We start from the raw sequence: 26599 nt of genomic DNA, 5'->3' as shown, positions 1-26599 counted from the left end.
GCGGATACTCCTTGCATTAAGACACAAAGCCTTCAGGCTTGTTTTATTAACACCCTTTGTCCTTTTAGAATTTTGCTGTACAGTGGCCCTTTTTGTTCTTTGCCTTGGGTTTCTCTGCCCTCCACTTTTCCTCATCTCCTTTCTGTCTTTTGCTTTTGTCTCCTTTTTGTTTCCCTCTGTCTCCCTGCATTGGTTCCCATCCCCCTGCCATATTAGTTTAAATCCTCCCCAACAGCACTAGCAAACACTCCCCCTAGGACATTGGTTCCGGTCCTGCCCAGGTGCAGACCGTCCGGTTTGTACTGGTCCCACCTCCCCCAGAACCGGTTCCAATGCCCCAGGAATTTGAATCCCGCCCTGCTGCACCACTGCTCAAGCCACGTATTCATCTGCGCTATCCTGCGATTCCTACTCTGACTATCACGTGGCACTGGTAGCAATCCCGAGATTACTACTTTTGAGGTCCTACTTTTTAATTTAGCTCCTAGCTCCTTAAGTGGTTTGGGAAATTTTTATAAACCAGCAAAGGACGACTTAAAAAAAATGATAAAGACAGAGAAGATAGCATATGAAATATAAAGACAGACAGTAAGAGCTTCTACAGGTATATAAAAAGGAAACGAGTAGCTAAAGTAAACGTTGGTCCCTTAGAGGGGGAGATTGGAGAATTAATGGGAAACATGGAAATGGCAGAGATTTTGAACAAATATTTTGTATCAGTCTTTACGGTAGAGGACACTAAAAACATCCCAACAGTTGATAATCAAGGGGCTATTTGGGAGGGGGGGTGGGGGAAGTAGACTTAAAACAGATCACTATCACTAGAGATAAGGTACTAAGCAAACTAATGGGACTAAAGGTGGACAAGTCCCCTGGACCTGATGGCATGCATCCTAGGTCTTAAAAGAAATGGCTGCAGAGATAGTGACAGTATTGGTTGTAATCTAGCAAAATTCCCTGAATTCTGGAGAGGTCCCAGCGGACTGGAAAACTGCAAATGTAACACCCCTATTCAAGAAAGGAGGGAGTCAGAAGGCAGGAAACTATAGACCAATTAGCCTACCATCTGTCATTGGGAAAATACTGGAGTCCATCATTATGTTGTAGTCGTAGCAGGACATTTAGAAAATCATATTTCAGTCAAGCAGAGTCAGCATGGTTTTATAAAAGGGAAATCATGTTTGACAAATTTGCAGGAGTTGTTTGAGGATGTAACGAGCAGAGTGAATAAAGGAGAACCAGTTGATGTCATATATTTGGATTTCCAGAAAGCATTCGATAAAATGCCACATAAAAGGTTACTATATAAGATAAAAGTTCATGGGGTTGGGGGTAATATATCAGCATGGATAGAGGGGATTGGCTAACTAACAGAAAATAGAGAGTCGGGATCAATGGATCATTTTCAGATTGGCAAACTGTAACTAGTGGGGTGCTGCAGGGATCAGTGCTGGGGCCTCAACTATTTCATTTTATATTAATGACTTGGATGAAGGGACCGAGTGTAATGCAGCCAAATTTGCTGATGATACAAAGATAGGTGGGAAAGCAAGTTGCGTGGAGGATGCAAAGAATCTACAAAGGGATATAGATAGGCTCAGTGAGTGGGCAAAAATCTGGCAGATGGACTGTAATGTGGTAAAATGTCAGGTTACCTCCTTTGGTCAGAAAAAAGAAAGGAAATTATTATTTAAATGGGACAATTACAAAATGCGGCAGTAGAGGGATCTGGGGGATCTTGGTGCATGAAACTCAAAACGTTGGCATGCAGGTACAGCAAGTAATCAGGAAGGCAAATGGAATGCTGACCTTTATTGCAAGGGGGATGGAGTATAAAAGTAGGCAAGACCACACCTGGAGTACTGTGCACAGTTTTGGTCCGGCCTTGTCTCCATTCCCGTGCTGAGGAGATTGCTACACCAGACGGGAGGGGCAACATTTGGGGACATTGATTCCCCACCAATTCCCATTCCCATTCTTTCTGGTGTTTAATGGAGGGGCCACTGTTTGTAATGTGCAAGTGAGTAAGAATTGCCAGCAAGCTCTTTCAGTAGCAACTTTGACACTATTGTAGATTTTGAACAAAGATCAATTTAGCATTGCAGTAAAAGTTCATAATTTTATTGCAAACTAAATTTCTGTTGAGAGTCGCTGAATTAAGGGGAAAGATAACACACAGCGTTTCTTAAATGGACATTGCAACCCCAAGAACACAATCAGCAATATATCCAGAATATTAAAGTCCAGCCCAGTTTAGGGTTATTATCATCAGAAACAAACCCCAACTGTCAGAATGGGATGTGATTAACAGCAGCAATAACAGCAGATTCCAACCTCTGCAGTCACTTGTGAACTCGTTGGTGTCTCAGCCGGAAGAAGACCAAGTGAATCCCCTCCCACACTCTGAGCAGGTGAACGGCCTCTCCCCAGTGTGATTGTGTTGATGAATTTCCAGCGCAGACGGTGATCTGAGTACCTTCCTACAGTCACCACATTCCCACAGTTTCTAAATGGTGGGGTTATCCGTGTGACTCTCCATGGTGGGACGATCAGTTGAAGCCTCGTCCACACACACAACACGTTTTTGTGCGATGTTTTTTCAGGCTGTGTAACTGATTAAAGCTCTTTCCACAGGCAGTGCACTGGAACACTCTCACTTGGGTGTGTGTGTGTCTCGGTGCTTTTCCAGTTACAGTGACGTTTGAAATCTTTTCCCACAGGCAGAACAAATAAATATTTCTCCTTCCACTTTCAAAGGCCGATGATATTCAGGTCCTGATGAAACGATTGACTCAGTCAGATCTTGACGTGATGTTTGGTTTGTGTTTCCTGTCTGAAAATCTCCCCTTCTAATACTCTGTAAAAGGAACCAACAAAACTCATCACTGTAAGCACAAGACAGAAATTCAGAATAGACAAACTGTAAGGGATTAATTGTAAGAGTTGCAAATAGGTGGTCAGAATTATGCTGAAGGTAGTGAACTTATCTGTATTAGGAGGGTCTGTATAATTGCCTATGTATGTAACACTTGCTTATGTAGGTATAGCACAAATGTATAACGCATTAAACTCAATCCGTAACCTCTAATACTTAAGCAGCAAACTCAGCAGTTGTTGATCAGAAGTCTCTGAGGAAGAGATAAGGAAGCCAGTTTAGGCATCTATTATACTGTGGCAAAGTGCAAGTTGGAACAACACCATAGAAGATGGGAATTGCATATACCACTCACAGTTTGATAAGAGTCGACAAATCAATGTAACTTTGCTGATAGAATTAGACCTATTGAGGATTTTGTAGGAGGGTGCTCCTCTCCAAAACCTGTATAAATTGTACTTGAAACCTCTTGTATTTCGCAGGTTTTAGGCTGAACCTTCCCGTGCATTACTCGTAATAAAACCGGTAAACCTGAGGTTTCGTTTGTTTACTTCCATGGTCGTTATACAGTGGGAGCTGGGCGAGGTGTCGATTAACTATATCAGTTAATCCACCTTGAGGGAAAGAAGCCTCCTTTTACCCCAACTGACGGGCAGGTGTCGATTAACTATATCAGTTAGTCCACCTTCGAAGGAGAGAAGCCTCCTTTGTACCCCTACATTTGGCGTAGTCGGCAGGATATAGACCCTCTGACCTGGATGATGTGACAGCTGAATGGCAGTGAGTATGATTGTGTATCACCTGCAGCTGTAGCATTGACGGGGAAGGAGGTAATCTGTATAAAGAATTAGAAGGCGTAATCTGTAGAACAAGTTATAGCGAACCACAGAATGACAAAAACCAAGGTCGGGAATAGGTGTATTGCCTGAAAAAGAAGGAATACAATCTAAGGGGGAGAGGACCCCAGCGATCGTTAGAGGAAAAATAAGGTGAATGTCCCGAAGCATGACACAGTAATAACACGGAGAAGCCGGTATTGATCGTGCAAACAAAGAAGGAATACAACCTAAAAAGTGGGGTGGGACCCCAGGATCCTAGGAAAACTGGCCAATGGGATAAAATGCTAGCTGAGAAAAATGGAAAATTAATAAAAGAAAAGAAAAATGGTGGAAAAACACATTGAATTTACAAAGGACAGCGTCTTTTTATCAAAAGATAAAAATACGACCTTGAAAGTTGTTAGAAAGAGAAACAAAGATGTTTAGGAAAATGGACTGGAGGAAGATCATCAAAATACAAAATCTAATTTGAAGAAAGGAGATTTAAATTGGCTGTGAAAAAGATATTGGTTTAAATATAAAAACTTACGAGTTGAACCCGACACAGAAGTTTTGTGCCGAGAAAGAGAAACAAAGATGTTTAACTATGGATTAGAGGAAGGTCATCAAAAAATTATTACATTCGGATTCAAAAGGAAAAAAAAAAATCTAAGTTATGCAAACTCAGCAAAGGAAGGAAAAAACTGGGAATGAGAGAATTCTTAAAAAAGATGGAACCAGCACGGAAGTTTAGATTTTGTGCCGAGAGAAATAAAACACAAGATTTGCTCAGTGAAATGCTGGAATGTACATAACTTGTGTGAAAATTGGATTTCAGTAAACAAAATAGCTATTAAAAAAGTATAGTCTCATATTAAATCAATGAAAAAATCTTTGGCAAGTATTTGAATTGGAATTTGGATAAATTGGAGTTTACTCTAAAATGCTGTCTTTCCCGATGAGATGGTTTTATAATGACAACTTTACGAATGATTTCTGCTGTTTTAACGGATTCCTAATTTCGAAGCAAGTTTTGAATGCGCAAAGAATTGGGGAAAATTTTTTGGATGATTATGCAAAATCACGTAATGACGTCAGGGCTTCTTACAAACCTGTAAAGGAGTTAACCCTTTCCATTGACAGCTGTTTTATACTGGATATTATTAATTTGGATTTCTTAATAAAAGAAAAACTCATCTGACAGACAGAGGAAATGGTGGGATAGTCAGAATAAAAATAAAATGAAGAAAGCCTATGTAATAATACTCCCCTGCTACAGAGGACAGATAGATACTGAAACAAAACAAATTCAAGAGTTAGAAGCTAAGATCAATAAGCTGGAAGAGATAAAGACAGGACCAGGCGGATAGTGCAGTGCACAGCCATTGCACCATCACCTATGGTAATAGAGCCAATGTACCCCACGGTGGGTAAGTGTAGTCCACAAACATAACCTAACAGTAAAGCAGACCGGAGTAAAGTGGCCCCCGGCACATGATAATGGCTATTTATCAGTGGCACCGATATGCACTACCACCATTCCCACCAATGGACATAAAGCAGCTCACATTACCATGCAGGTGGTACCCCTCAGCCCACTGGAGAGACAAATTCTATTGAATAAGTTACCAACCCCTAAAGCAAAATAGTAGAAATACAGAATTCTGACAAAAGATTAGAGTAGAATACAGTGACTCAAAAGGCAGGTGAAAGGGTAGGGGAGGACAGGGAACAAAAGTGGATTGAATACAAAAACCACTCTGGGGCTGATGACCCCAACAAAAATGATGCAGCATTCTTGAAAATGTTTAAAGATGGACTAGGAGAGGCACATCAAAAGATAATTATGTTAGTATTTAAGATAGGAGATGATTACGATGAAACTTTGGAATGGGCAGATCATGAAGAAGAGTTAAAGTCAAAACAAAGGGAGAAGGTAGCAGCAGAGATGAAGGGGGAGGAGACACGCCCCGGCGCAGCTCGCCTGATGTTTTAGCTGCAATAAGGGAAGAGGCGCAGGAAGGCGAGGCCCACTCCAGGCAAAGAAGGGAGCACCCTTTTGCAGTATGTGGATGATATCCTTATTGCCTCCAGCACAGAACAACACCTATTAGCTGCAACTACAATGCTAGGAGCTGTACAGAGTGCAGGATTAAAAATAAATCCTAGGAAAGTGCAGGTGGGAAGGAGTGAAGTAACATATCTAGGATACATAATATCACAAGGGAAGAGACAGATGCCCAAGGACAGAAAGGAAGCAATTCAATCAATGCCCAGGTCAGGAACCGTGAAAGTGGTCAGGGCTATTCAACTACTGCAGAAAGATCAGGAAATTGTGGTTGTAAGTTTAAAACAAGCTCTCACAGGTGTTCCAGCCTGGGATTACCCGACCAGAATAGACCCTTCCACATCTATACCCACCACAGTAAGGATCATTACATGGGGACAGGCACAGGCCAGTGGCATAGTAATGTCGGGACACATACCCAGCATACCTTAGTAGAATTGCTTAACACAGGAAGGCTAAATCTGGTATCCGACACACGAAGGGCAAGGTGGGAAGCATGCTCTTACCCCCCAACGGGACGGTAACAATAAAAGACAGCTGTAACAACCCTGCAGGATGGATCATTACGCAGGGGAAGGAGCAGCAGTGTAGCCCGACAGGAGAAGACGAGGGAAGTAGTCAGGCTTGAGGAGGCAGACATGGATCTATATGTAGATGGGTCTCAGCACTATGTGGGACTCCACGGACGGGCCGTGGTAGATAGCAGCAAACAGGTCAAAAGTGAAGGACGGTTTGAAGGGGGTCAATCAGCTCAAGTGGCTGAATTAGTGGCTCTCACTGAAGCTCTGAGGCTGGCTCGGGGAAACGGAGTAAACATCTATACAGACACTCGATATGCTTTTGGAGTAGTGCATGATTATATGATAGCCTGGAGCAGACGGGGATACATGATCTCAGGAGGAGGGCCGATTGTTAAACACTTAGTGGAAGCCTCCCTCCTACCCAAAGAGTGTGTGATCAACATCAACAGGGGAACGCATGGGCAGATGAAGCAGTGGCAGAGACAGGTACACTGGCCGGGGAAGCCCAAGTTGGAGCATGTACAATCAGGCCTGAGGAAGTAAACATGCTTAAGGCACAGGGAGAAGCCACTCCACAGGAAAAGGAGGGGTGGAAGCAGAGGGGCCCAACAAGAGACTGACGGGATATGGAAGAAATAATGGGAATGTGGTGGCCCCGGAATGCATCCAGGGGAGACTATTAAATTTATACCACAGGTATGTCCATACAGGTAGAACCAACATGATAAGCCCGATGTCCAGATGCCGGTGGTGAAAGGAAATGGGTAAAGAGATAGAGGACCACTGTAGAAGGTGCGTGATATGCACAAAATACAACCCGGGGGGAAAGTAAAGGTCAGAATGGGGCATCAGCCCCGATCGAAAGGACCCTGGGAAAACTTGCAGATAGATTTAACTGGACTGTTACCCAGCAACAAAGGGAAGACATACTGCCTAGAAGTAATAGACCAGTTTACGAAGTGGGTAGAGGCTTTCACCACTAGAAATTGTTCAGCAGGAACCATGGCCAGGATCCTAGCAGAAGAAATAATGCCACTACAGTAGACTTAAATCAAGGTACATACTTCACAGGGAAGATAATGAAACAGGCCTGCGCTTTACTAGGGATCAGGCACAAATACCCCATATCAGAGACTGGATAGGAATGGGTAGACAGGATACCCTGAGTACTAATGAAGCTCAAGGCAACCCCTAGTTGGATGACAGGACTGACACCCTTTGAACTAATAGAGACAGGATACGGAAATTTGTAATGGAACTCTGTAAACAGTGACATGATTTAAAGACACAGGCTAGAGATTAGCAAATCAAGAACTTGGAGAACGACACGAAGGAACTGAAGGTCCAACACCCCAAATAGGCAGTCAGGTGATTACCCCAGAGAGGTCCAGGCTGGCACCCAAATGGACCAGACCCTATCGGGTAATAATGGTAAGTTATGGTAGTTAGAAGGGGCATTGGCAAATGGAAACACTGGACCCAGTTAAAAAAGCATGGTCACTAACTAACCGGTGACGACCAGGAAATATTGTTTTTTTGTTGGACTCTAGTGCTCGTGGAAACAACGTGGGGTAACGCTGCCTCATATCAAGGACAACAGGCTGAGGGACGGCAAGGCCTGTATTACAGGGACTTGGGTGACATTAGTTTAAAAAGAATCAAAAAAAACTGATGGTGACGGATGGACCAACAGTAGACTTAAATAACGGGCATAAAACAACGTAACAAGAAAACGAAACAACATTGGGGATGGGCCAGTAATACGGGACCAATAATTAGTGGGAATAAGACCAGAGTGTGTTTTATAATCAGGAGGGACAGAGATATTGCACCCGGGGGAAGGGGGTGCAGATTTTACTCAACATCTATGAATGGTGGTGGAGGGATATCTCCCGAGATAGACCCACCAACACGGCCCCACCCACTACTTTAGCAACAGTGAGCACTACCAGGGCCCCGACTATCACACCCCCAGTGCCACAAACGTGTCCAACTATGAACACTGGGGCAAAAGGGGGATTGATAAGGCAGACCAAGGCTAAGATACACTTTGGGATACGTGGCGGGAGTTACAACGGTAAACACTACAGACCTACACACGATAGATAATCGAGTTAACGCTCCAACACACACCTTACAGGGATTGCTGGAAAGGGATGAGGATAATGAAAAGATACAGGCACAACTGGGTAATGGCGCAGAAAGGGAATTATTACAAGTGGCCCACACATTGTGAGACCACGCCAGAACTATAAATTCGATGAATAGAGCAGAACGGAACTTAAGTAAAACCATACAGACAGAACTAGTATGTACAGCGTATGGAATACAACATAACCTAGAGCAGCTTCAGAATTGAAAGGTGCCGGATTGGATAACACTTGATGTATTTACCAACTGGACATGACTCATGCCTGCGAGGTGCGTAGAAACAGTCATGCTTGGGTCCCAAAGGCCTGATGTGTAAACGGACATTTAAATATAATAGATTTTGTATTATCTATACCACAGTATGATTTGACAAAGGGAGGTCCTCTATACCAAACAATGCAGGAGAAATAAGAAATCAAACTTGCGTGCGGTACCATGACAAACCAGAAATGTAACTGAAGAGAACAGGACTAAAAGTCTCAGCATAGATGATTGTTATAAAAATCACCCCCCTAATACAGGATTACTAAATATAAACGGGTTTATTATAACCCCTGAGCTTAAGGAGGAAAGATCGATGGGACGATGATGGACCTTACCTGAACAGGTTATGCGAAGGCCATCGGGCCACAAGGAAAACCGACACTCGAACTGAAAGAGGAACAAACTCGACTGAATTGGACACCATTCGACAACATAGAGGATACCCCAGGCGGGGCAGAAATTCGGCAGAAGAGAGAAGATCCCAAGTGGAGGAAATATAGAAGAAACAGAGGATCGCCCAGGCGGGGCATAATTCGAACACGGAGATAATGTTGGGTAAAAAGGACTTATACACGAACTATGCTGGACTAAATGTAATGGTTGTAGTGCAAGGGAACTCATCTTGTTAGTATTATCCTGTAAAAAGGTGTAACTGACGGAAGAGGCAGGCCTGAGCCCGTACTATAGTTAAAACATTGAATAAAGAGAAATCAAACAGTCCGGCAGAAAGGACTTACTTAGTATAACCTTGATGGGAAAGCCAACAGGTACATCCTGCAGCTCGGGAAGTAGCGCTACCCAAGTGAATGGACAACCCTGAAAGCTCACCCGTGAGGTATTAATTGGGAAATGGCCTATCTTGGGCATATAGCCAAGGGCCATTAGGGGGGGGAATTGTAAGGGATAAATTGTAAGAGTTGCAAATAGGTGGTCAGTATTATGCTGAAGGTAGTGAACTTATCAGTATTAGGAGCGTCTATATAATTGCCTATGTATGTAACACTTGCTTATGTAGGTATAGCACAAATGTATAACGCATTAAACTGAATCCATAACCTCTAATACTTAAACAGCAAACTCAGCAGTTGTTGATCAGAAGTCTCTGAGGAAGAGATAAGGAAGCCAGTTTAGGCGTTTATTATACTGTGGCAAAGTGCAAGTCATGGAACAACACCATAGAAGATGGGCAATTGCATATACCACTCACAGTTTGATAAGAGTCGACAAATCAATGTAACTTCGCTGATAGAATTAGACCTATCGAGGATTTTGTCGGAGGGTGCTCCTCTCCAAAACCTGTATAAATTGTACTTGAAACCTCTTGTATTTTGCAGGTTTTAGGCTGAACCTTCCCGTGTGTTGCTCGTAATAAAACCGGTAAACCTGAGGTTTCGTTTGTTTACTTCCGTGGTTTATATACAGTGGGAGCTGGGCGAGGTGTCGATTAACTATATCAGTTAATCCACCCAGAGGAAGAGAAGCCTCCTTTTACCCCAACTGATGGGCAGGTGTCGATTAACTATATCAGTTAGTCCACATTGAAGGAGAGAAGCCTCCTTTGTATCCCTACACAAACCTAGTTTCCATGGAACATTCTTTCCTCTCTTGTTCTTACAAAGCTGTAAATCCCTGTTCCACACATTGTCCCTCCTGCTGTGCTGAAATCCAAACCCATCGCACGTCTCCAGACTGTTTCTCCTCCCAGTTTTCACCACCAATTCTGGCTGGGTTCAGTTCTACACTCACTGGTTCCCCTCCCTCTCCTCCCCTGAAGGTGCTGACTCTGGCTGGGTTCAGTTCTGCACTTACTGGTTCCCCTCCCTCTCCTCCCCTGAAGGTGCTGACTCTGGCTGGGTTCAGTTCTGCACTCACTGGTTCCCCTCCCCTGAAGGTGCTGACTCTGGCTGGATTAAGTTCAACACTCACTGGTTCCCCTCCCTCTACTCCCCTGAATAAGCTGGATCTGGCTGAGTTCAAGTCCGCACTCACTGGTTCCTTTCCCTCTCCTCCCCTGTAGGTGCTGACTCTGGCTGGGTTCAGTTCTACACTCACTTGTTCCCCTCCCTCTCCTCCCCTGAAGGTACTGACTCTGGCTGGATTCAGTTCTACACTCACTGGTTCCCCTCCCTCTCCCTCCCCTGATCATGCTGACTTTTGCTGGGTTTAATTCTACAATCATTGGTTTCCTCTCCCTCTCCTCCTCTGAAGTACTAGCTATCTTCGATCTGGTCTTTGAGACAGGATTAATAAACAATCTCCTAGTAAAGGATCCCCTTGGAATGAGTGAGCAAAGCATGATTGAATTTCAAATTCAGATGGAGAGCGAGAAAGTTGGATCTCAAACCAGCGTACGAAGCTTAAATAAAGGAGATTACAAAGGTATGAGGGCAGAGTTGGCTAAAGTGGACTGGGAAAATAGATTAAAGTGTAAGACGGTTGATGAACAGTGGTGTACATTTAAGGAAATATTTCACAACTCTCAAGAAAAATATATTCCAGTGAGGAGGAAAGGGTGTAAAAGAAAAGATAGCCATCCGTGGCTAACTAAAGAAATAAAGGATGGTATCCAATTAAAAACAAGGGCATACAAAGTGGTCCAAACTACTGGGAGGACAGAAGATTGGGAAGCTTTTAAAAGCCAGCAAAGAATGACAAAAAATGATTAAGAAAGGGAAGATATGTTATGAAAGTAAACTAGCACGAAATAGAAAAACAGATAGCAAGAGTTTCTACAGGTATATAAAAAGGAAAAGAGTGGCTAAAGTAAATGTTGGTCCATTAGCGGATGAAACCAGGGAATCAGTGATGGGGAACATGGAGATGAACAAATATTTTGCATCAGTCTTTACGGTAGACGACTAAAACGATCCCAACAGTGGATAGTCAAGGGGCTATAGGGGGGGGAAGGAACATACCACAATCACAATCACTCACTGGTTCCCCTCCCTCTCCTCCCCTGAAGGAACAGTGTGGATGGAGCTTTACTCTGTATCTAACCCATGCTGCACCTGCCCTGGGAGTGTTTGATGGGACAGTGTAGATGGAGCTTTACTTTGTATCTAGCTCTTGCTGTATCTGCATGGGAATGTTCGAACGGACAGTGCAGAGGGAACTTTGCTCTGTATTTATTCTCTGCTGTACCTGCCCTGGGAATGCTTGCGAGGACAATGTAGAGGGATCTTTGCTTTGTATTTAACGTGAGCTGTCCCATCCTGGGAGTGTTTAATGGGACAGTAGATGGAGCTTTACTTTGTATCTAACTCTTGCTGTATCTGCCTGGGAATGTTGGATAGGACAGAGCAGAGGGAGTTTTACTCCATATGTAATCCATGTAGGACTGGCCCATGAAATGTTTCATGGGACAGTGTAGAAGGAGCTTTACTCTTTACCTAACCAATGCTGTACCTGCACTGGGAATAGTTGAAGGGCCAGGGTAGAGGGACCTTTATGCCATATCTGTACCTAAACCATGCTGTATTTGCCCTGGGAGTGTTTGATGGTAATTGCAGAGCAAGCTTTGCTCTATATCTAAACTGTGCTGTATCTGCCCTGGAAGTGCCTAATGAGTGAGTGTAGAACATAAGCACAAACAAACATAAGAAATAGGAGCAGAAATAGGCCATATGGCCCATTGAGCCCTGCTCCGCTACCCAACACGATCATGGCTGATCCGATCATGGACTCGGGTCCACTTCCCTGCCCACTCCCATAACCCTTTATTCCCTTATCGGTTAAGAAACTGTCTATCTCTGTCTTAAATTTATTCAGTGACCCAGCTTCCACAGCTCTCTGAGGCAGCAAATGCCACAGGTTTAGAAACATAGAAAATAGGTGCAGGAGCAGGCCATTCAGCCCTTCTAGCCTGCACCGCCATTCAATGAGTTCATGGCTGAACATGAAACTTCAGTACCCCCATCCTGCTTTCTTGCCATAACCCTTGATCCCCCTAGTAGTAAGGACTTCATCTAACTCCCTTTTGAATATATTTAGTGAATTGGCCTCAACTACTTTCTGTGGTAGAGAATTCCACAGGTTCACCACTCTGGGTGAAGAAGTTTCTCCTCATCTCGGTCCTAAATGGCTTACCCCTTATCCTCAGACTGTGACCCCTGGTTCTGGACTTCCCCAACATTGGGAACATTCTTCCTGCATCTAACCTGTCAAAACCCATCAGAATTTTAAACGTTTCCATGAGGTCCCCTCTCATTCTTCTGAACTCCAGTGAATACAAGCCCAGTTGATCCAGTCTTTCTTGATAGGTCAGTCCCACCATCCCGGGAATCAGTCTGGTGAATCTTCGCTGCACTCCCTCAATAGCAAGAATGTCCTTCCTCAAGTTAGGAGACCAAAACTGCAAACAATACACCAGGTGTGGCCTCACCAAGGCCCTGTACAATTGTAGCAACACCTCCCCTCGCTATGAAGGCCAACATGCCATTTGCTTTCTTAACCGCCTGCTGTACCTGCATGCCAACCTTCAATGACTGATGTACCATGACACCCAGGTCTTGTTCCACCTTCCCTTTTCCTAATCTGTCACCATTCAGATAATAGTCTGTCTCTCTGTTTTTACCACCAAAGTGGATAACCTCACATTTATCCACATTATACTTCATCTGCCATGCATTTGCCCACTCACCGAACCTATCCAAGTCACTCTGCAGCCTAATAGCATCCTCCTCGCAGTTCACACTGCCACCCAACTTAGTGTCATCCGCAAATTTGGAGATACTGCATTTAATCCCCTCGTCTAAATCATTAATGTACAATGTAAACAGCTGGGGCCCCAGCACAGAACCTTGCGGCACCCCACTAGTCACTGCCTGCCAGTCTGAAAAGTACCCATTTACTCCTACTCTTTGCTTCCTGTCTGACAACCAGTTCTCAATCCACGTCAGCACACTACCCCCAATCCCATGTGCTTTAACTTTGCACATTAATCTCTTGTGTGGGACCTTGTCGAAAGCCTTCTGAAAGTCCAAATATACCACATCAACTGGTTCTCCTTTGTCCACTTTACTGGAAACATCCTCAAAAAATTCCAGAAGATTTGTCAAGCATGATTTCCCTTTCACAAATCCATGCTGACTTGGACCTATCATGTCACCATTTTCCAAATGCACTGCTATGACATCCTTAATAATTGATTCCATCATTTTACCCACTACTGAGGTTAGGCTGACCGGTCTATAATTCCCTGTTTTCTCTCTCCCTCCTTTTTTAAAAAGTGGGGTTACATTGGCTACCCTCCACTCGATAGGAACTGATCCAGAGTCAATGGAATGTTGGAAAATGACTGTCAATGCATCCGCTATTTCCAAGGCCACCTCCTTAAGTACTCCGGGATGCAGTCCATCAGGCCCTGGGGATTTATCGGCCTTCAATCCCATCAATTTCCCCAACACAATTTCCCAACTAATAAAGATTTCCCTCAGTTCCCCCTCCTTACTAGACCCTCTGACCCTTTTTATATCCGGAAGGTTGTTTGTGTCCTCCTTAGTGAATACCGAATCAAAGTACTTGTTCAATTGGTCTGCCATTTCTTTGTTCCCCGTTATGACTTCCCCTGATTCTGACTGCAGGGGACCCAAGTTTGTCTTTACTAACCTTTTTCTCTTTACATACCTATAGAAACTTTTGCAATCCGCCTTAATGTTCCCTGCAAGCTTCTTCTCGTACTCCATTTTCCCTGCCCTAATCAAACCCTTTGTCCTCCTCTGCTGAGTTCTAAATTTCTCCCAGTTCCCGGGTTCGCTGCTATTTCTGGCCAATTTGTATGCCACTTCCTTGGCTTTAATACTATCCCTGATTTCCCTAGATAGCCACGGTTGAGCCACCTTCCCTTTTTTATTTTTACGCCAGACAGGAATGTACAATTGTTGTAATTCATCCATGCGGTCTCTAAATGTCTGCCATTGCCCATCCACAGTCAACCCCCTAAGTATCATTCGCCAATCTATTCTAGCCAATTCACGCCTCATACCTTCAAAGTTACCCTTCTTCAAGTTCTGGACCATGGTCTCTGAATTAACTGTTTCATTCTCCATCCTAATGCAGAATTCCACCATATTATGGTCACTCTTCCCCAAGGGGCCTCGCACAATGAGATTGCTAATTAATCCTCTCTCATTACACAACACCCAGTCTAAGATGGCCTCCCCCCTAGTTGGTTCCTCGACATATTGGTCTAGAAAACCATCCCTTATGCACTCCAGGAAATCCTCCTCCACCGTATTGCTTCCAGTTTGGCTAGCCCAATCTATGTGCATATTAAAGTCACCCATTATAACTGCTACACCTTTATTGCATGCACCCCTAATTTCCTGTTTGATGCCCTCCCTCAGAAGAAATTCCTCCTCAGCTCAGTTTTAAATGGGTGGCCCCTTATTCTAAGATTATGCCCCCTTGTTCTCCTCTCCCCCATCAGTGGAAGCAGCCTCTCTGCATCCACTTTGTCAAGCCCCCTCATAATCATATGTTTCGATAAAATCACCTCTTATTCTTCTGAATTCCAATGAGTAGAGGCCCAACCTACTCAACCTTTCCTCATAAGTCAACCCCCTCATCTCTGGAATCAATCTAGTGAACCTTCTCTGAACTGCCTCCAAAGCAATTATATCCTTTCATAAATATGGAAACCAAAACTGCATGCAGTATTCTAGGTGTGGCCTCACCAATACCCTGTATAACTGTAACAAGACTTCCCTGCTTTTATACTCCACCCCTTTGCAATAAAGGCCAATATTCCATTGGCCTTCCTGATCACTTACTGTACCTGCATAATAACCTTTTGTGTTTCATGCACCAGGACCCCCAGTAGGTAACCTTTATCATTGTTGTTGCCAAATTAAGTTAATCCAAGGGTTAAGTCATGGCAGGAGAGCTCGGACACGTGTCATGCTCCTCCTGTGCTGTGTGGGAACTCAGGGACGCTTCCAGTGTCCCTGACGACTACATGTGCGGGAAGTGTGTCCTGCTGCAGCTCATGATAGACCGCATTGCATCACTGGAGCTGCGGGTGGATTCACTCTGGAGCATGCGCAATGCTGAGGATGTTGTGAATAGCACGTTTAGTGAGTTGGTCTTACACAGACAGATAGTGAATGGATGACCAACAGGAAGAACAGTGGAAGGAAGATAGTGCAGAGGTCCCCTGCGGTCATCCCCATCCAAAACAGATACACCGCTTTGGATATTGTTGTTGGGGGGGGGGGGGGGGGGGGGGATGACTCATCAGAGCAGGGCAGCAGCAGCCAAGTCCATGGCACCATGGGTGGCTCTGCTGCACAGGAGGGCAGGAAAAAGTGTGGGAGAGCTATAGTGGTAGGGGATTCTATTGTAAGGGGAATAGATAGACGTTTCTGCAGCCACAATCGAGACTCCAGGATGGTATGTTGCCTCCCTGGTGCAAGGTTCAAGGATGTCTCAGAGCAATCGCAGGACATTTTGCACCAGTTGTCGTGGTGCATATAGGTACCAACGATATAGGTAAAAAACGGGATGAGGTCCTACAAGCTGAATTTAGGGAGCTAGGAGTTCAATTAAAAAGTAGGACCTCAAAAGTTAGTAATCTCAGGATTGCTCCCAGTGCCATGCGCTAGTCAGAGTAGGAATCGCAGGACAGCTCAGATGAATAAGTGGCTTGAGCAGTGGTGCAGAAGGGAGGGATTCAAATTCCTGGGACATTGGAACCGGTTCTGGGGGAGGTGGGACCAGTACAAACCGTACGGTCTGCACCTGGGCAGGACCGAAACCAATGTACTAGGGGAGTGTTTGCTACTGCTGTTGGGGAAGGGTTAAACTAATATGGCAGGAGGATGGGAACCTATGCAGGGAGACAGAGGGGAGTAAAATGGGGGCAGAAGCAAAAGATAGAATGAAGAAAAGTAAAAGTGGAGGGCAGAGAAACCCAAGGCAAAAATCAAAAAGGGCCGCATTGCAGCAAAATTCTAAAAGGGCAAAGTGTGTTAAAAAGACAAAGCTGAAGGCTCTGTGCCTCAATGCGAGGAGTATTCGTAATAAGGTGGACGAATTAACTGCACAGGCAGCAATTAATGAATATGATATAATTGGCACCACGGACACATGGCTCCAGGGTGACCAAGGCTGGGAACTCAACATCCAGGGGTATTCAACATTCAGGAAGGATAAACAGAAAGGAAAAGGAAGTGGGGTAGCGTTGCTGGTTAAAGAGGAAATTAACGCAATAGTAAGGAAGGACATTAGCTTGGATGATGTGGAATCGGTATGGGTGGAGTTGCGGAATACCAAAGGGCAGAAAACATTAGTGGGAGTTGTGTACAGACCACCAAACAGTAGTAGTGAGGTTGGGTACAGCATCAAACAAGAAATTAGGGATGCATGCAATAAAGGTACAGCAGTCATCATGGGCGACTTGAATCTACATTTAGATTGGGCTAACCAAACTGGTAGCAATACAGTGGAGGAGGATTTCCTTGAGTGTATTAGGGATGGTTTTCTGGACCAATATGTCGAGGAACCAACTAGAGAGCTGGCCATCCTAGACTGGGTGATGTGTAATGAGAAAGGATTAATTAGCAATCTTGTTGTGCGAGGCCCCTTGGGGAAGAGTGATCATAATATGGTAGAATTCTTTATTAAGATGGAGAGTGACACAGTTAATTCAGAGACTAGGGTCCTGAACGTAAGGAAAGGTAACTTCGATGGTATGAGACGTTAATTGGCTAGAATAGACTGGCAAATGATACTTAAAGGGTTGACGATGAATCGGCAATGGAAAACATTTAAAGATCACATGGATGAACTTCAACAATTGTACATCCCTGTCTGGAGTAAAAATAAAATGGGGAAGGTGGTTGAGCAAGGGAAATTAAGGATAGTGTTAAATCCAAGGAAGAGGCATATAAATTGGCCAGAAAAAGCAGTAAGCCTGAGGACTGGGAGAAATTTAGAATTCAGCAGAGGAAGACAAAGGGTTTAATTCGGAGGGGGAAAATAGAGTATGAGAGGAAGCTTGCCGGGAACATAAAAACTGACTGCAAAAGCTTCCATAGATTTGTGAAGAGGAAAAGGTTAGTGAAGACAAACGTAGGTCCCTTGCAGTCAGATTCAGGCAAATTTATAATGGGGAACAAAGAAATGGCAGACCAGTTGAACAAATATTTTGGTTCTGTCTTCACAAAGGAAGACACAAATAACCTTCCGGAAGTACTAAGGGACCGACGGTCTAATGAGAAGGAGGAACCGATAGATATCCTTATTAGATGGGAAATTGTGTGAGGGAAATTGATGGGATTGAAGGCCGATAAATCCCCAGGGCCTGATAGTCTGCATCCGAGAGTACTTAAGGAAGTGGTCCTAGAAATAGTGGATGCATTGGTGATCATTTTCCAACAGTCTATCGACTCTGGATCAGTTCCTATGGACTGGAGGGTAGCTAATGGAACACCACTTTTAAAAAAAGGAGGGAGAGAGAAAACATGTAATGATAGACCGGTTAGCCTGACATCAGTAGTGGGAAAAATGTTGGAATCAATTATTAAAGATGAAATAACAGCGCATTTGGAAAACAGTGACAGGATCGGTCCAAGTCAACATGGATTTATGAAAGAGAAATCATGCTTGACAAATTTTCTAGAATTTTTTTTGAGGATGTAACTAGTAGAGTGGACAAGGGAGAACCAGTGGATGTGATGTATTTGGACTTTCAAAAGGCTTTTTACAAGGTCCCACACAAGAGATTGGTGTGCAAAATTAAAGCACATGGTCTTGGAGGTAATGTACTGACTTGGATAGAGAACTGGTTGGCAGACAGGAAGCAGAGTCGGGATAAACAGGTCCTTTTCAGAATGGCAGGCAGTGACTCGTGGGGTGCTGCAGGGCTCAGTGCTGGGACCCCAGCTATTTACAATATAGATGAATGATTTGGATGAAGGAATTGAGTGTAATATCTCCAAGTTTGCAGATGACACTAAACTGGGTGGCGGTGTGAGCTGTGAGGAGGACGTTAAGAGGCTGCAAGGTGACTTGGACAGGTTAGGTGAGTGGGCAAATGCATGGCAGATGCAGTATAATGTGGATAAATGTGAGGTTATCCACTTTGGTGGAAAAAAAACAAAAGGCAGAATATTATCTGTATGGCGGCAGATTAGGAAAAGGGGAGGTGCAACGAGACCTGGGTGTCATAGTATATCAGTCACTGAAAGTTGGCATGCAGGTACAGCAGGCGGTGAAGAAGGCAAATGGAATGTTGGCCTTCATAGCTAGGGGATTTGGGTATAAGAGCAGGGAAGTCTTACTGCAGTTGTACAGGGCCTTGGTGAGGCCTCACTTGGAATATTGTGTTCAGTTTTGGTCTCCCAATCTGAGGAAGGATGTTCTTGCTATTGAGGGAGTGCAGCAAAGGTTCACCAGACTGATTCCCGGGATGGCAGGACTGACATATGAGGAGAGACTGGATCAACTGGGCCTTTATTCACTGAAGTTTAGAAGGATGAGAGGGGATCTCATAGAAATATATAAAATTCTGACGGGACTGGACAGGTTAGAGGCAGGAAGAATGTTCCCGATGTTGGAGAAGTACAGAACCAGGGGACACAGTCTAAGGATAAGGGGCAAGCCATTTTGGACTGAGATGAGGAGAAACTTCTTCACTGAGAGTTGTTAACCTGTGGAATTCTCTACTGCAGAGAGTTGTTGATGCCAGTTCATTGGATATATTCAAGAGAGGTTAGATATGGCCCTTACAGCTAAAGGGATCAAGGGGTATGGAGAGAAAGCATGAAAAGGGTACTGAAGTGAATGATCAGCCATGATCTTAATGAATGGTGGTGCAGGCTCGAAGGGCCAAATGGCTTACTCCTGCATCTATTTTCTATGTTTCTATGTTTCTGTCCTCCCACTATTTTCAGCCACTTTATATGCCGCTGTTTTTAATTGGATACCATCCTTTATTTCTTTAGTTAGCCACAGATGGCTATCTTTTCTTTTACACCCTTTCCTCCTCACTGGAACATATTGTTCTTGAGAGTTATGAAATATTTCCTTAAATGTACACCACTGTTCATCAACCGTCCTACACTTTATCTATTTTCCCGATCCACTTCAGCCAACTCTGCCCTCAAACTTTTTTAGTCTCCTTTATTTAAGCTTAGAACGCTGGTTTGAGATCCAACTTTCGCGCCCTCCATCTGAATTTGAAATTCAACCATGCTATTATCACTCATTCCGAGGGGATCCTTTACGAGGAGATTGTTTATTAATCCTGTCTCATTACACAGGATCAGATCTAAGATAGCCTGCCTCCTGGTTTGTTCTGTTACATACTGCTCAAGGAAACCGTCCCTTCTGCACTCCATGAGCTCTTCCTCAAGGCTACCCTGACCAATTTGATTTGTCCAATCAATATGGAGGTTAAAATCACCCATAATTATTGCTGTTCCCTTTTTACAAGCCTCCACTATTTCCTGGTTTACACTCCGACCAAAAGAGTTGCTGCTGTTAGGGGGCCGATAGACTCCGCCCACCAGTGACTTTTCCCCTGGTTATGCCTCATCTCCACCCAAACTGTTTCAACATCCTGATCATTTGAGCCAATATCATTTCTCACTATTGCATTGATTCCATCTTTTATCAACAGAGCTACCCCACCTCCTTTTCCTCTGTCTGTCCTTCCGAATTGTCAAGTACTCCTGAATGTTTAATTTGCAGTCCAGGTCACCTTGCAACCACATTTGTGTTATAGCTACCAGATCATACCCATTTGTAACTATTTGTGCCAACAGCTCATCTAATTTGTTATGAATGCTGCGTGCATTCAGATAGAGTTTTTAAAATGTGTTTTCTTACCATTTTCTCTTGCTATGGCACCTCGGGCATACTCTCCTGAAATAGACAGAAACACAAATGTTAATACACAGCAGACCACTGGCAGTGCTCTAACAAACTTTGCAGCACGACAGAGCCCGAGAGTCAATAGTAAAGTGTGGAGCAACTCGCTGATCTGGGAAGCTAATGATTAAAGGCGAGTGGATAGTATTGGACTAATTGAGTCAGACTTTAGTGAAGTGGATGAGTTGGTACTCAATATTGAGGATGAGTCACTGGCGAGCTGTGACGGGGATTTTTGCAAAAGGTACAGGGTCAGCAAGAAACAGAAATAAGTGCTGGAGGAAACCGAGCACATAATATAACGGAGGATGCACTGACAGCAGGAAGAACACTTGTAAAGACACTGAGAAAGCAAGAACAATGTGCTGATATAGGATCATAGGAACATGAGTAGGCCATTTAGCCCCTTGAGACTGTCGAACCAGTCAATTAGATCAAGGACTAACTCTGAATGCAGAAGACCAAGTCATAGAGGAAGAAGTAGTTCAGAAGCCTGAGAACACGGTTAGGACAAAGCTGCAGTTGGTGAGATGCAGGTGGTGAGTGGTGATGAGTGTGGTAATGATGATGAGTTGGTTACCCAGGGATAGGTCTGTGCACATTGAAGATAAATGACAAAAGATACTGGAGGAGCAGGAGGGGCTAAATGACAATGTAAGAAATCCTGTAAGGGCTCGGAACCCTCCCAAGCAAGGATAGCCGAGAAAATCAAGGCAATTCCCTGTGTTATACTTCCTGTTCTGGGTGACAAAGATGTTTGCAAAACAAGTCGCAAATATGAATAACTGCCAGTCAACTTGCGGCTAAAATAATACTGGGACTTTGAAAAGTAAATGGCGTTGTTCTTGTGACAAAAAATGAGAGAGATGACCAAATAAAAACAATGGAATTGGTCAGGAACGTTGAAGTAGCTGCAAGAAGCATTTACATTGGAGGAGGGAGAAGGCCAGGAGGAAAGGTGATCCACATGACATTGATTACAGAGTGGAATCTAGACAGCAGGTGGGTGATATACAAGAACCAGGCAACATTAACAAGGGTAAACTAGGGGCCAAAAGATGGAACATCTACAGTAAGCTGTATAGACGTGAATGCTGAATGCATTCGGAATCAGCAATTCCAAAACACGAGGCTACTGCAGCACTCGGGAACTCCAGTGTTGTGGGAATATTATAAACATGGCTGACTGCAGAGGATGGTGCACAGGGACAGGAGGAGCCTGTTCCACCATTCAGGTAGATCTGTACCTCAACTGCATTTACCCACTTCTGCTCCATATCACTCGATACCCTTCACCAACAACAATCTACCCATCTCAGTCTGGAAAATGGTGCATTGTTTGATCCTCGCATTCACTCTTTTAAGGGAGAGGGTTCCAGATTTCCACAATCCTGTGAATGAATTTTTTTTTTTTATTTTTTAAAGTATTCAGGCACAGCAGAGTAGACAGCAAGGATGTGATGTGGGCCTGGATGTCAAAGACACGAGGAGATTAAAGCTGTTGATCCTGTGAAAGAGCTGTCCAATTTATTCCCACACCCAATCCTTTCCCCATAACCCTGCAAATTAGTTCTCTCCAGCTACATGTCCCATTGCCCTTTGAACGTCCCGACGGAATCTGCTTCCACCACCCTTTCAGGTTCCAAATCTGAAAACATATCTCCACATTTCCCCTCTAGTTCTCTTGCCAATTATTTTAGCTTTGTGACCTCGGGCTACAGATCCGGTTACCAGAAGAAACAGTTTCTCCCGTTTGCTCAATCAAACCCCCTCAGAATTTTGATTACCTCCATTAGGTGTCCCCTTGACCTTTGCTGCTCCAAGGAGAACAATCCCAGCTTCTGCTATCTCTCCACCTTACTGAAGTCCCTCATTCCTACTCTCATCCTAATAAACCTTACTCTCTACAAGACCTTGACATCCTTCCTCAAGTCTGGTTCCCAGAATTCTACACAAAACTCCAGCTGCAGCCTAACCAGTGATTTGTAAAGGTTCAGCATGACTTCCTTGTATTGAATTCAATGCCCCCGTTTACAAAGCCAAGTATCCCACAGGCTTTCTTGACTGTCTGATCAACTTGCCCTGCAACCCTCAATATGTGAACATGCATCCCAGTTCGTTCTGTTCTTGCACATCTTTCAAAATAGCACCATTTAGATTACACTGCCTCTCCATGTTGGTCCCCCCAAAGTGCATCACTTCACACTCAGCCACATTAAACTGTACCTGCCATGTGTCTGCCCATTTTTCCAGTCTGTCCATGTCCTCCTGAAGTCTGCTACTATCCTGCTCACTATTCACTACATTGCCAAGTTTTGTATCATCTGCAAATTTCAAAATTATACTTTCTATCCCCAAATTCAGGTTATTTATCTACAACAAGGAAAGCTTATCGTGAATGGTCTCAGATTTCTCACAGATGTGTCTCCATTCTGAGTAAAATATCATTCTTTTCCTTAGAGTTCTTTGACCAAGTTCTGTTCCTTTTCATCCAAAATATTGCGCATATAGAAAATTCAGAGTCAATGAGGTTCTGCGATTGATTCGACTGTTCCTGTGAAGACAAAAAAAGTTTGTTAAAGAAGGAAACAAAACTATCGCAGGTCACCAGCACATTGATTACAATGCTTAATAACCACCAAGCCACGCTGCTGAAAATGCACAGGGAAAGAGTTCTGTTAGCCAGGCATGGAGTGCATAACACGCTACCCGTACAGGCACAGCCCACATCGGCCTGCTGAGAATTCACCTTCACTTTGGAGATGATCTCTTGCTGCTTAAACTCAAAATCATGAGATTTCCTTCTGCCTCAGAGAATGTAGGATTGAGTTCATTTTCACCTGCAATTTAAATTAAATGAGGTCTGAAGTTAATTGGCAAAAAATCCAGGGGGGAAATGAGGGGAAACATTTTTACGCAGCGAGTTATGGTGATCTGGAGGGCCCTGCCTGAAAGGGCAGTGGAAGCAGATTCAATAGTAATTTTCAAAAGGGAATTGGATAAATAGTTGACTAGGAGACATTCACACGGCTCTGGGGAAAGAGCAGAGGAGTGAGACTAATGGGACAGCTCTTTCAAAGAGCCAGCACAGGCACAATGGGCCGAATGGCCTCCTCCTGTGCTGTGTGTTTCTATGGTTCTAGGTGCTGACAGCAGAGTCGGGGCTCTGTTAAAATTAGAAAGATTAAATGTGAATTTTAAAATAAATTCTTAGCTAAACCAACTATTTTAATTTCACTTCATAATGGTTGTAGCTGATGCAAAGCTGAAGTGGAGTCAAACTCTCTCCTGGCCCACGGTCAATGGAAACTATTGATCTTCAGAGTTTCTCTGCACATCTCCCCTCGCCATCAATCTCAAACTGCTTTGCATCAACACAGAGTATGTGGCATGACTGTCCCAATCACACTGAGCCGGGACATACTGAGTTAAGACAGGCAGAATCAGCTGAACTATGAACAGAAGTACTGAGCTTTCTATACTTCAACAACATTAGATTCACAGTAAGATTGCTGCCCTCCTCCAGCTCACAAGATATCCTGAAATTTAAATAAAATGCAAAGTCAGGTAACACCAAGTTTCCTATTGGGAAGTTCACCTCAGTGTCCTGGGTCAATATTTATCCTTCAACCAACATCACTAAAACAGATGAGCTGGTCATTGTCACATTGCTGTTCATGGAATCTTGCTGTGCGCTAATTGGCTGCTGCGTTTCCTACTTTACAACACTGACTGCGTTTCAAAAGTACTTCATTGGCTGTAACGCACTTAGGGATGTCCTGAGCTTGTGAAAAACGCGATATAGTCTTTCTTTCTACAGGATTAACACACACCATTATTGCAGCATGACATGTCCTCTGCTAGAAACTGTCAGACACAAGTCAGCGACAGTGTGTGACTGAGATAGTCCTGATACAGCATCATTTCCTGTCGTTGCTGATTCCATAATTTCTTACCCATACTTCAGCTATGAGCAGATTCTTCACACCACGAGTCTAATTTAAGCACACACATACACACCTTACAATAGATGACAGCCCCCCCCCTCACAAAAACAGAAGATCCCATGCATAGATTGCCTTTAACCCATGACTAAGATTACCCACCATTATATTATGGGGATTATTTGCATCCTTCCTCCACCTCACCATTCCCCCTCCTCATCCCATCCCCCTCCCCTCCCCATCCACCTTCCTCTTCTTCCCCCTCCTCATCCCATCCCCCTTTCTCTCCGCATCCACCTTCCTCTTCCCCCCCCCTCACCCTCCTCATCCCATCCCCCTTCCTCTCCCCCTCCCCCTCCCCATCCCATCCCCCTTCCTCTCCCCCCTCCCCATCCCATCCCATCCCCCTTCCTCTCCCCCCTCCCCAATGCATATTGGGCCCATACTCTCTGGAATTAAGAAGAAAGAGAGGTGATCTCATTGAGACACAAAATTCTGAGGGGGACTGACAGGGTAGATGCTGAGAGGTTGTTTTCCCTGTCTGGAGAGTCTAGAACTAGGGGACATAGTCTCAGGATAATAGGTCGGCCATTTAAGACCGAGATGAGGAGGAATTTCTTCACTGAGAGGGATGTGAATCTTTGGAATTCTCTAACCTAAAAGGCTATGGATGCTGAGTCTCTGAATATATTTAAGGCTGAGATCGATAGATTTTTGGACTCTGGGGGAATCAAGGGATATGGGAATTTGGCGGGAAAGTAGAGTTAAGGTCAAAGATTAACCATGATCTTATTGAACGGGGGAGCAGGCCCGAATGGTAAAGGGGGAGGGAGGGGACCCTGATAATAAAGGATGACAATAAAGAACCTAGTTTCCCCTTAATTGCATCTGTGCTATTCGCCTCAACAACTCCATGCAGCAGCGAATCCCACATTCTCAACACTCTCTGGGTAAAGAAGTCATCCTCTTAAAACTGTGCCTTCATATAGTGTGACAGGAGGGAGATAATTGCACCAAGATCTGCCCCCAACTCCTCCTGTCTATTTTTCTGTATTACCAGTTTGGTTTTTTTTAAGACTCAGAAGGTTATGGGTTTAAGTCCTGCTCCAGAACCTTGAGCACAAAATCTAGGCTGACACACCAATGCAGTGCTGAGGGAGCGCTGCACTGTCGGAGGTGCCGTCTTTCGGATGAAATCTTAAACCGAGCCCCCCGTCTACCCCCTCAGGTGGATGTAAAAGATCTCACGGCACTATTTTAAAGAGCAGGGGAAGTTATCCACAATGTCCCTGGCCAATATTTATCCCTCAACCAACATCAACAAAAACATATTATTTGGTCGCAAACACATTGCTGCTTGTGGGAGCTTGCCGTGTGCAGATTGACGGCCACGTTTCCGACATTACAACCACAAGTACACTTCAAAAGTAGTTCCAGATCACAACAACTCGCTGTGTTTATAAAAAAAAGTTGCATTTCACCCCGCTTCTTAAATCGGTGTCAACACTGAGCCACGTGAGGAGATATTAAGACAGGTGACCAAAAGCTGGTAAAAGAGGGAGGTTTTAAGGAGCGCTTTAAAGGAGAGGGGTAGAGAGGCGGAGAGGTTTAGGGAGAGAATCCAGAGCTCAGGGCCCAGGCAGCTGAAGGCACGGCTGCGGTTTGTGAATTTAAAAATTATCCGCTATATGGTGCCCACTCCAAATAACAGACTTGGCAGGTCCGGAATTAGGTGCATTACCTTCCAATAGATGAAACATTTGATCTGTGCCCTCTGCAGCACATCCTGTACCCAGCAGCCAGGCCTGTGGCTCACTCACTGGGCAGCAGACCCTGTCATTGCAAACACTATTTCAATGTGTTTCCCCTCTGTAACAATCCACAACAACATTCAACACATTATATATAGTACAGACTGGAGCAAACACATCCCCCTCCTCCTCAATCCCCCCTCCCCTCATCCCCCGGGTATAAAACCAGGCGGCCGCCCTCAGCCGCTCCCACCGGCTCCAACTCACCGACACAAGGGCCCAGCGCCGCGTCACTGGCGCCCGGCCCAAAACACACTGCCCGAGCTCCGAGTCCCA

General features: G+C 44.3%; 1 protein-coding gene and 1 long non-coding RNA gene across 7 annotated transcripts in view; one reads left to right on the top strand and one right to left on the bottom strand.

Annotated features, from left to right (window-relative positions):
* Positions 1–26599, top strand: part of LOC139256583 (zinc finger protein 229-like) — a 203142-nt gene that overhangs the window by 102304 nt on the left and 74239 nt on the right. The gene's annotated exons all lie outside the window — the stretch shown is intronic.
* On the bottom strand, positions 1198–26599 carry LOC139256585 (uncharacterized). Of its 4 annotated transcripts, XR_011592187.1 has the most exons (6): positions 26531–26591; positions 26254–26381; positions 22986–23122; positions 20527–20562; positions 9033–9084; positions 1198–2857 (listed from the first exon to the last, which is right to left on the bottom strand). It is a non-coding gene; the product is annotated as an uncharacterized lncRNA (long non-coding RNA). The 4 variants fall into 4 exon arrangements; XR_011592185.1 differs by lacking the exon at positions 26254–26381 and having other exon boundaries at positions 26531–26599; XR_011592186.1 differs by lacking the exon at positions 26531–26591 and having other exon boundaries at positions 26254–26437.

This window comes from Pristiophorus japonicus, unplaced genomic scaffold, assembly GCF_044704955.1.
Source record: "Pristiophorus japonicus isolate sPriJap1 unplaced genomic scaffold, sPriJap1.hap1 HAP1_SCAFFOLD_739, whole genome shotgun sequence".
In the NCBI taxonomy this organism is placed as follows: domain Eukaryota; kingdom Metazoa; phylum Chordata; class Chondrichthyes; family Pristiophoridae; genus Pristiophorus; species Pristiophorus japonicus.
This window is presented reverse-complemented; position numbering and strand designations above follow the sequence as displayed.